The sequence below is a fragment of the Coregonus clupeaformis genome, chromosome 1, assembly GCF_020615455.1.
Source record: "Coregonus clupeaformis isolate EN_2021a chromosome 1, ASM2061545v1, whole genome shotgun sequence".
Classification (NCBI taxonomy): Eukaryota; Metazoa; Chordata; class Actinopteri; order Salmoniformes; family Salmonidae; genus Coregonus; species Coregonus clupeaformis.
This window is the reverse complement of record NC_059192.1, coordinates 42,178,985-42,190,486: the sequence shown is the minus strand read 5'-3', so window position 1 is coordinate 42,190,486 and position 11,502 is coordinate 42,178,985.

Below are 11,502 nucleotides of genomic sequence, written 5' to 3'. Positions count from 1 at the left end.
AACCGGTGGTTTGATTTTAAGAGGGCAGTCCATAAGCGCAGACGAAGGATATCAAGGATCTGGAAGGATTCTGTATGGAGGAATGGTCTAAGATCCCTCCCAATGTGTTCTCCAACTCATAACACATTTTAGAAAAAGGGTCAGTGCTGTTATCCTCACAAGCTGAAGTATTGAAAGGTATTGAAAACAGGGGTGTCAAAAAAAATGTCTCCTACCTTTTCGAGAAAGAAACATGTTTTTCCCATGCCCTCACTGGCTTTCATGTACAGTGCATTCATAAAGTATTCAGACCCCTTGACTTGATTCAATTATTTTTCCCCCTCATCAATCTACACACAATACCATATAATGACAAAGCGAAAACAGGTTTTTAGAAATGTTAGCAAATGTATTCAAAATAAAAAACTGAAATACCTTATTTACATAAGTATTCAGGCCCTTTGCTATGAGACATGAAATTGAGCTCAGGTTCCTCTGTGTAGATGGGAGAACATTCCAGAAGGACAACCATCTCTGCAGCACTCCACCAATCAGGCCTTTATGGTAGAGTGGCCAGACGGAAGCCACTCCTCCGGACTTGAACCCGATCGAACATCTCTGGAGAGACCTGAAAATAGCTGTGGAGCAACGCTCCCCATCCAACCTGACAGAGCTTGAGAGGATCTGCAGAGAAGAATGGGAGAAACTTCCCAAATACAGGTGTGCCAAGCTCGTAGCGGCATCGCCAAGAAGACTCGAGGCTGTAATCGCTGCCAAAGGTGCTTCAACAAAGTACTTAGTAAAGGGTCTGAATACTTATGTAAACATGATATTTCAGTTTTAGTTTTTTTATACATTTGCAAACATTTCTAAAAACCTGTTTTTGCTTTTATCATTATGGGGTATTGCATGTAGATTGATGAGGAGAAAAAACGATTTAATCAATTTTAGAACAAGGCTGTAACGTAACAAAATGTGGACGACAGTTGTTATCCATTGGAGCGCTGCAATTGGTGGCCCAAAAATCTATTTCTCTGAGCAATTGACCCTTCGCTATGCATTATGGGCAACCAATCGCAGCGCTCCAATGGATAGCAACTGTCGACGAGTCCAACACCTCGGACAAGCTCACGTTTGAAACACATGAAGCCAGTGAGGGAAGTGGAACATTTGAGAGTTTTCTTCAAAAATGTAATTGTTTAAATGGCAAAATAATTGAACAGTGCACCAGGGGTACTTGCTACTGTGATTCCTGAAATGATGGAGTATTTTTCTAATCCAAAATTATACTTTTGTTACATTGTTTGCTAGCTCAGTTGGTTAGCTAGCTCTCAGTCTCATTGACCACCAAAAGCTGCTAACACTAGCTAGCCACTTAATATAACTTGTTTTCTCAAAGTGTATGTTAGCTAGCTAAGTTAGCCATGTTATTAATACAACTAAATGACTAAAATGTAAAAATGTAACTCCCACCTGCTGTCAACATCAGGATACGATTTGAGAGCACTAGTTTGCTCCAAAAGTGGTTGTAGCTTTGACTGCATGCTGACAGTGAATTCAGAACCATTCAGTGGCTAGCCACACTACAAACATAATTTTACTAATAATCTCCCTGGTGATAACCCCTTGCATTAACAATATAATACAGTACATTGAACCAGGAATAAGATAGACAGTGCTTACCAAGGTCAAGGAAGCTCCCAAGCGTAATTACTAATACCGCAAACACAAAGGCATTGTTATTGGACAAGTATAATGCCAGATATTACCAGAGCAACACTGCAGTCTATCAGGGAACAGCCTCAGAAGACATAGGGCGGGCATCAATTTAGCCTACTTATCTAAAGTCTCTAATTACTTGGTTTATTTGATAAACATAACAAGAAGAATCCTTAAATGATTCCGCAAGATCCAAAGGGGATTAATTTCTCACTCCTTGAAAAAACAAATCATGGGTAGAATCCCTTATTTCACTCTTTAATCACACATTAATTAGGAGCAATAGGGGCACCAGTTACACTTGGCATTTTGGAAGATTGGGGGAGAAAAAAGCCTCCATTAGCCTCTTCAGAGGAACAGGCAAACACATCAGGCTAAAACAAAAGCTCCACAATCATACAGAACAGCAGGAAGTGAGGGTTGTGGAAAAGAGGATCTGGGCTCATGAAAGTCCCACACAATGCTGATATTTCCTTAATGCAGAGCCACACTGGAAACCCACACTGGCACAGCCTAGAACATAGTTCTATTAAAAAATTGGATGATGTGCTGTCTAGACATTATTCGAATGGAAAAGGTACGGCATGACTTAGAATTGTTTTCCAGGCCAATTTCCAACCGTCCACTAGGGACAATGCAAGTGCCTGTTACCATTCAGGGTGTTGGGGATGGGGTTGAGGATGGGCTTAAACTGTGAACTACACGCTCTGAGCATCGCAGGTTCAATCCCAGTGCTAGGCATTGTTTTGTAGTTTTTGATTTTCTGTTTTAACCCTATCCCAAACCCTTAACCTAAACTTCACCACTCGGAATGAATGCTTAAGCTTAAGTTTCGGTTTAACTTTTGCGCAGTTTGACTGACAGCTAACAGACGGCAAAACATTCCTTAATTAATATGGCAATACACTCCGTAATCTCTTTTGCCTGCAGTTTTGGCAAATGTCTCCATTTTCCTTGGAGGTTGCGTTAAAAATAACGATGTAATTGTGTATATTATGGCCATTACATTAAATGTATTGACTGATGAATCACTGACTTAATCAATTCATTGATTACCAAGTCACTGATTAGTGAAATGTTTGCTGAAATTGTTAGGTCTGGTGCAGGAGTGTACGTTATGTTTTCTTGTTCCCTTCACTGTCTTTAACTTGGGCCTCATTAAGAAACATATAGTGTTTTCTGCTATGCTATGAGACTCAAAATTGAGCTCAGGTGCATCCTGTTTTCACTGATCATCCTTGAGATGTTTCTACAACTTCATTGGAGTCCACCTGTGGTAAATTCAATTGATAGGACATGATTTGGAAAGGCACACACCTGTCTATGTAAGGTCCCACAGTTGACAGTGCATGTCAGAGCAAAAACCAAGCCATGAGGTCGAAGGAATTGTCCGTAGAACTCAGAGACAGGATTGTGTTGAGGCACACATCTGGGGAAGGGTACCAAGAAATGTGTGCAGCATTGAAGGTCGCCAAGAACACAGTGGCCTCCATCATTCTTAAATGGAAGAAGTTTGGAACCACCAACAGTCTTCCTAGAACTGGCCACCCGGCCAAACTGAGCAATTGGGGGAGAAGGGCCTTGGTCAGGGAGGTGACCAAAAACCTGATGGTCACTCTGACAGACCTCCAGAGTTCCTCTGTGGAGATGGGAGAACCTTCCAGAAGGACAACCATCTCTGTAGCACTCCACCAATCAGGCCTTTATGGTAGTGGCCAGACGTAAGCCACTCCTCAGTAAAAGGCACATGATAGCCCGCTTGGAGTTTGCCAAAAGTAACCTAAAGGACTATCAGACCATGAGAAACAAGATTCTCTGGTCTGATGAAACCAAGATTGAACTCATTGGCCTGATTGCCAAGCGTCACGTCTGGAGGAAACCTGGCGCCATCCCTACGGTGAAGCATGGTGGTGGCAGCATCCTGCTGTGGGGATGTTTTTCAACGGCAGGGACTGGGAGACTAGTCAGGATCGAGGGAAAGATGAACGGAGCAAAGTACAGAGAGATCCTTGATGAAAACCTGCTCCAGAGCGCTCAGAACCTTAGACTGGGGGCGAAGGTTCACCTCCCAACAGGACAACGACCCTAAGCACACAGCCAAGACAACACAGGAGTGGCTTCGGGACAAGTCTCTGAATGTCCTTGAGTGGCCCAGCCAGAGCCCGGACTTGAACCCGATCGAGCATCTCTTGAGAGATCTGAAAATAGCTGTGCAGTGACGCTCCCCATCCAACCTAACAGAGCTTGAGAGGATCTGCAGAGAAGAATGGGAGAAACTCCCCAAATACAGGTGTGCCAAGCTTGTAGCGTCATACCCAAGAAGACTCGAGGCTGTAATCGCTGCCAAAGGTGCTTCAACAAAGTACTGAGTAAAGGGTCTGAATACTTATGTAAATGTTGTTGTTTAAAAATAAAAATATTATGGAAAATTTCTAAAAAACAGTTTTGCTTTGTCATTATGGGGTATTGTGTGTAGATTGATAAGGGGAAAAAACAATTTAATCCATTTTTAGAATAAGGCTGTAACGTAACAAAATGTGGAAAGTCAAGGGGTCTGAATCCTTTCCGAATGCACTGTATACTTAAATCATTGTACATGTGCTCCTATTAGCAACTTATACTCAAAAAACATGTGAGAGTGATCATGAACACCTCTGAAATTCAGAAGAATGTTAATATCATCTTCATCGTACAGTGGGGAAAAAAAGTATTTAGTCAGCCACCAATTGTGCAAGTTCTCCCACTTAAAAAGATGAGAGAGGCCTGTAATTTTCATCATAGGTACACGTCAACTATGACAGACAAAATGAGAAAAAAAAATCCAGAAAATCACATTGTAGGATTTTTCATGAATTTATTTCCAAATTATGGTGGAAAATAAGTATTTGGTCAATAACAAAAGTTTCTCAATACTTTGTTATATACCCTTTGTTGGCAATGACACAGGTCAAACGTTTTCTGTAAGTCTTCACAAGGTTTTCACACACTGTTGCTGGTATTTTGGCCCATTCCTCCATGCAGATCTCCTCTAGTGCAGTGATGTTTTGGGGCTGTCGCTGGGCAACACGGACTTTCAACTCCCTCCAAAGATTTTCTATGGGGTTGAGATCTGGAGACTGGCTAGGCCACTCCAGGACCTTGAAATGCTTCTTACGAAGCCACTCCTTCGTTGCCCGGGCGGTGTGTTTGGGATCATTGTCATGCTGAAAGACCCAGCCACGTTTCATCTTCAATGCCCTTGCTGATGGAAGGAGGTTTTCACTCAAAATCTCACGATACATGGCCCCATTCATTCTTTCCTTTACACGGATCAGTCGTCCTGGTCCCTTTGCAGGAAAACAGCCCCAAAGCATGATGTTTCCACCCCCATGCTTCACAGTAGGTATGGTGCTCTTTGGATGCAACTCAGCATTCTTTGTCCTCCAAACACGACGAGTTGAGTTTTTACCAAAAAGTTATATTTTGGTTTCATCTGACCATATAACATTCTCCCAATCCTCTTCTGGATCATCCAAATGCACTCTAGCAAACTTCAGACGGGCCTGGACATGTACTGGCTTAAGCAGGGGGACACGTCTGGCACTGCAGGATTTCAGTCCCTGGCGGTGTAGTGTGTTACTGATGGTAGGCTTTGTTACTTTGGTCCCAGCTCTCTGCAGGTCATTCACTAGGTCCCCCCATGTGGTTCTGGGATTTTTGCTCACCGTTCTTGTGATCATTTTGACCCCACGGGGTGAGATCTTGCGTGGAGCCCCACATCGAGGGAGATTATCAGTGGTCTTGTATGTCTTCCATTTCCTAATAATTGCTCCCACAGTTGTTTTCTTCAAACCAAGCTGCTTACCTATTGCAGATTCAGTCTTCCCAGCCTGGTGCAGGTCTACAATTGTGTTTCTGGTGTCCTTTGACAGCTCTTTGGTGTTGGCCATAGTGAAGTTTGGAGTGTGACTGTTTGAGGTTGTGGACAGGTGTCTTTTATACTGATAACAAGTTCAAACAGGTGCCATTAATACAGGTAACGAGTGGAGGACAGAGGAGCCTCTTCAAGAAGAAGTTACAGGTCTGTGAGAGCCAGAAATCTTGCTTGTTTGTAGGTGAACAAATACTTATTTTCCACCATAATTTGCAAATAATTCATAAAAAATCCTACAATGTGATTTTCTGGATTTTTTTTTCTCAATTTGTCTGTCATAGTTGACATGTACCTATGATGAAAATTACAGGCCTCTCTCATCTTTTTAAGTGGGAGACCTTGCACAATTGGTGGCTGACTAAATACTTTTTTTCCCCACTGTATATCCTGATTGAATATCATATACTGTATATGACTATATATGGTATATCGCGATATATTAACGTATATCGCATTTACGCACCTATTGAGCCACCCTTCCACCCGCATTCAACATTAACCCACTTTTTTTACCACATGCGCAGTTCGGCGCGACACGGCCGTTAGACCCGATGACGTATTTCTGTGCATGACCTTAGCTAGCTAACGTCGCCATGACATCGCCTACAAGCGTGATTAGGGATTTCTATTGGAGAAGCAGTTTGTAGATATCTTCATACTAAACCATCTTTGGGGCCGCTTTCCCCCACCACCTGGCCAAGCTTCAAACTCTAGATGGCTTAGTGATGTCTGTTGATGAATCTTTTAGTTCCTTTTCAAATTGAAAAATTGTAAAGAACAGAGCTAAAAACAAGAATATTTAGTTTGTTTTGAAATCATTATGCTCTCGCTCCGTTTAATTTTTTCACCAGCTTAAATAAAGAGGTAGCTTTTCAAGCAATCTTGGCCTTGTTTGTTTAAGGTAATTACTACTTGTCCTCCCATCCTGCCAGCCCAGATGATGCATGAAAATTACCGTTCGCCTACTTCAATCAACGCTGAGAAAAGAAAAGGGAGAAAGGGGAACAGAAGAAAGCAGATGGGAGTGGGGTGTTGCTGAGAGAGGGAAACTATGTGAGACACACACAGCTCCCTCCCTGCATGACAAGAAAGGGCACTGTCTCTGATTAATTAGCTGGAGTTGGTAATCAGTTTAATAAGTCTGAAGTTGATGGTGAGAGGTCCCCTTTGGCGGGGCCTGGCTAAGCTTAGCGCTGCGTTCGGGGCCCGCTCTTTCTTACACCGAGTAAACACGCAGTCTCTATTTACATAAACAGTTGTTTCTTTTTTGTTGGGGCCTATTTTGCCAAAACTGCCTGAAAGCCTCACACCACTGCTTAAGTCACTTCCAAACAAGGGAAGGGGGTAGTCGGGGAGAAATTCATGAATTTTTCAACATATGAGAACTCATTCAATTGCAGCCTTTTGAAATAGGTATAGGGTGAAGACACCTCTGGTCACTGGTCCTACAAAGGAGGTATAATGCCTTTAAAGCTTAGGTCAGCTTCTTAGTATTCAGTTCAGTATTCTAACAATCCAAACTCTAGAAAGGATCAGTCTTTTTCACTCATTCTGAATGGCAAATCTTATTAGAAGAGTTTTTCCAGCTGAACATTGTGGACATGACTTCAATGATCTGCCAGAAAGCCTTACACAGCCGTAAGCATTGCATTAAACTTGATAGGACATACTAGGACTGCTCATTACACTAACGTCACGCTTTCCATAAGTAAAACAAAACAGTGTCTCAGCTGTCAGTCAATATTGATCCATGCAAAATACAAATTTCCCATTTTCATAGAGGCGCTTGCTTGTACCCATACCAATAAGTTAGCTGGAATTCTTGCTATTTTCAAAAATACTTCCTTTAGCTAATGCATGTGTTAGTATCTGCACTCACCATCATAGATGGGTGTGATGTGGACATCAAACATGTTCAGAAACTCTAAGACCACCCAGGACAGCATTATCTCATCCTTTTGAAGATGATTCATCTTCTCTCTCTCTTTGTTTCTGCACTGCATCTTCAAGCAGCAAACCCTGAAATGTCACAAAAGCAAGAGAGATGGGATGCAGGTCTCTACACCATTTAAGGAAGAAAAGAAAACATTTCTATAAATGTGATTAAAATGGCTATAACACAACTTCTTCAAAATGAATGATTTTCAGATAAATCTTGTTCATGCAGGACATACCAGGCACCATAAATCAATCTAGCCAACGTAACTTGAACTATTTTAGAATCTAATGTGGGTTCTTGTCTTCATTAACAACTTGTCGGTCCTGTACATTAACCCTACCAAGTTTACTATGCCAATGGCACTTGCCATAAACAGAAATCATGTTACATAGTCTTACAAGACAGCCTTATGATGGAGAGTTCAAATCAATCTTTTTTTTATTTCCATTGAATGTTTTGCATAAAAACATCCAAGAAAATCTAACAAAAATTATTAAGTTAAAGATATTACTTGTAGTACTTTGTGTTCCTTTGAAAAAAGTGCATTCTGTCACGGTACAGCAGCTGTTTCCTAACCAAACTCACAGGACTCAGCCTCTGATAAGGGACTGCCACATAACCCATGCAGTTAATGATAGTCTGTTGTTACAACACAAAGCCAGTCAAGTAGTTTTAGTGCACAGAAATTATTTAAGCAGTGTTAAGTGGCCTATTCTCATTCAAATGGTAAATTGTGCTTGGAAGAGGTTTTAGAATGGCTTTTACAAAGCGTTGCTATTGTTTGTGTCGAAGTCAGAATTTAGGGAATTACTTTGGAGAGTTTCAAGAAGTTCCTTGGGGTTTGAAGACAAATTGGTTCCATGCTCATCAGGCCTTCCCTAACAGTCAGATGATCCTTAAACATCACATCCTTCTGCCTCGGCTACAACAGCAAAGACAGGAGTGTCACAAAGCTGCAGACGAAACTGATGAATGGTTCAAAGAAGCACTACATTTTACACAAATGTATTCTCTCCAAGCAGTTCAAGACTACCATAATATGAACATTTACTTGTGTGTACATTACATCAATCAACAGGAACCCCCCAAGCCATAAGACTGCTACAGCTAATGAAATGGCTACCCGGACTACCTGCATTGACCCTTTGTTGCACTGACTCTATGCACACACACTTAAGTTCATTAAGTTCATCCCCTGAGGCGATTTCTGATCACTTTGTGTTCATTTGTAAGACAAAGGAATACTTTTTGGTCTGTCAGTGCTGTATTGACCTCAAGGTTATGGTGAATCATTTGATGCAGGTTTGTTTTTACTGTAAGTGGCTGTTTCAAAGCAATTTATTCTACTCAGTAATAACTCTGTACCAATTTCCTGAATGCACCAAACTATTGTTGCTGAGGTCACTCTACTCTCCCATTTCTGGTCACAGCTTTTTACAATAAAAGTCATGTTACATGTTCTTGGACTACAGTTTTTCTAAAAGTGGCATATTTAAGAACATGTTTTCAGTTAAGGTACTTAACAGAACCAATGAGTAAAACATTGCATTGTATACTACTGACTGTAAAACAAAGCATGCAGGGAGATAACTATATATATCTTTTTTTATGTCTCCTTAACCAGGTAATCCTCTGGTGTTTCTTAAGATGTCATTACCTTTGTGGGCATTGTTAAATAGTTCTATAAAGAAAAAATTTAATATGAATTAAGTTAGTTAATAATTCATACAGATAAAATGCAATATGCAGTTTGCTTAGTGAAGATGAATGCATAATGACTGCGTGCTCAGCATATTTGTTCTTGGGAACATTTTATTCTTTTTCCAGATAGCAATATTTTTTAATTAAAAGTTCATTTTCATTTAGTGTTCTTTAAGTTATGTAAAATTATAATACATTATTTCAAATGATTTTTCAATTTGCAGCTCATATAATTAATATAAGTAACCCACACACTCTGTTTTATTATTGTGGAATTGTATTTAAACAATCCTTTTTTATCAGATTTTATAAAGGTTATGTCTACTTGACCTCACTCCCATAGCTTCAAACAAGTTGTAGTTTTAGAAAAATTAGGAGAGCATTAAACTCAGCTAATCGAAGTATGATACAGTGGGAATATTTCTTGCTTGGTACTTGGCAGCTTGGGTATTGGAATTTATCATGAGTTCCAAATTTCAATTAGTGAAAGAAATTTGAATAACATACATTCATAATTTGATGTGAAGCTTTGTGGTCACCCAAGAGTTCTTGTTCTGGATTTTATATGAAAACAGTCACATGAATCTCAGGTCCTCATTAATTACTTCATTTTCCTTCCACATCCCTATTATATAGACCAGGGGTGTCAAACTCATTTTGCCCTGGGGGCCGCATTTTTTAAATCAAACCACCCGCGTGCCGATTTGGACCCCGGCCCGTGGGCCATATGTTTGACACCCCTGATATAGACAATAGACACAGCAAGTGATAAAATGGTCTCTATAAACACTGTATAGACCATATTTACACTTACTAGGTCCATTGTCTTTCACGCTCTCTGATGCAGCCTGCAATGGTGTTCAATTCTTTGAGAATTATCTTGATTCTTTGAAAGTAAGCTATTGACTGCTGCACACTGACGTTCAATACAGTTCTGAGATTACTATTCCCGTGCAGCGAAAGAGACATATAATAAGCCTTATTATAACAGAGTATAAAGGCTCATACATGCTTATAACACATTATAAAGATTTATACCTACAGGCTTTAAGAAAGACCACTCCGTTGGACTGAAAAAGTATGAACACCCAAACACTGTCAAACAAATCTTTTCAAAGGACATGGGGTTAATTTGGTTCGGAGATTAATCTATTTTGGTGTGATTAATTGTGACAGACCCATAATCATTTAATGATTGTTGCATTAGAATAAATGGCATGTATTTAGTGTTATAATTCTGCACATCTTGACAAACAAGACCCACTAAATAACCCTGTGGCCTTTTTCAACAGTGATGATTACGCTAATTAAAACTGCATAACATCTGTGAGGGCTGTGGATGTGCCAGAATTAAACAGGTCATTAAATCAGCTGAGGAAAATGTCAACATCCACACCGCCTGTCGCTCTGAGACTAGTTTACATTCATCAGGAGAATGAATATGAAACACAACTGAACTCCTTCAATAACGAAGCATCAGCAGTGACACAAAATGCAACAAAATTATTTTTTATTTGACTACAATTTGAAATAATACAAATTCTAAACAAATGTACTGTATATCTATCTATGGATGTACATGAGCCTATGAGACATCCCTCTACTTAGAGACCAGTCTATTGTGTGTCAGCTATTTTGAATATTTCCCATATCCTAGAGCTTCTGGAGTTATGTCTGTTTTTATATTTGTTTGCTTTTAATCTAGTGATACCAGCTAGTGATCCTATCGATATTTTATTCCAAGGTACGTGTCCCTTTTCACGGCAGAACCTACACAACAATGAACAACAACTTTTTTTCAACCATTTAATAGGATTGTTGTTGTTTTCATTCCACTGCAGAGAACAACCACTTTCCCCCATAAAGTGTTTCAACATGTGCCCAAGGAGTTTGTCTATGCATTTCAGAACAAATCAACATAGGTCAGGGGCCAAGCCTGGCCTGCAGTAAAAACCCATTGAAAATTGATCCTTAACATGGAGAGAAGGAAACAGGATTTTACTGCTGCTTAAAAAGCAGCTCTTCTTTGCTCAAGGCATTATGCAGTGTTCAAAGAGATTAATAAACTGAGATGCTATTGATACGGTGGCTGCACCGCTCTTGGCTGTATGCTGGCCATTTTCAATGAAAACCCTCGTCTTGCTAACATTTAAATGGCTATATGGCTCTCTTTTTTTATTACATATATCAAAAGCATATTCACAGATGCGTATTGCTTCTGGTCATTGTTCTGAGTCCATTGGTGCAACAG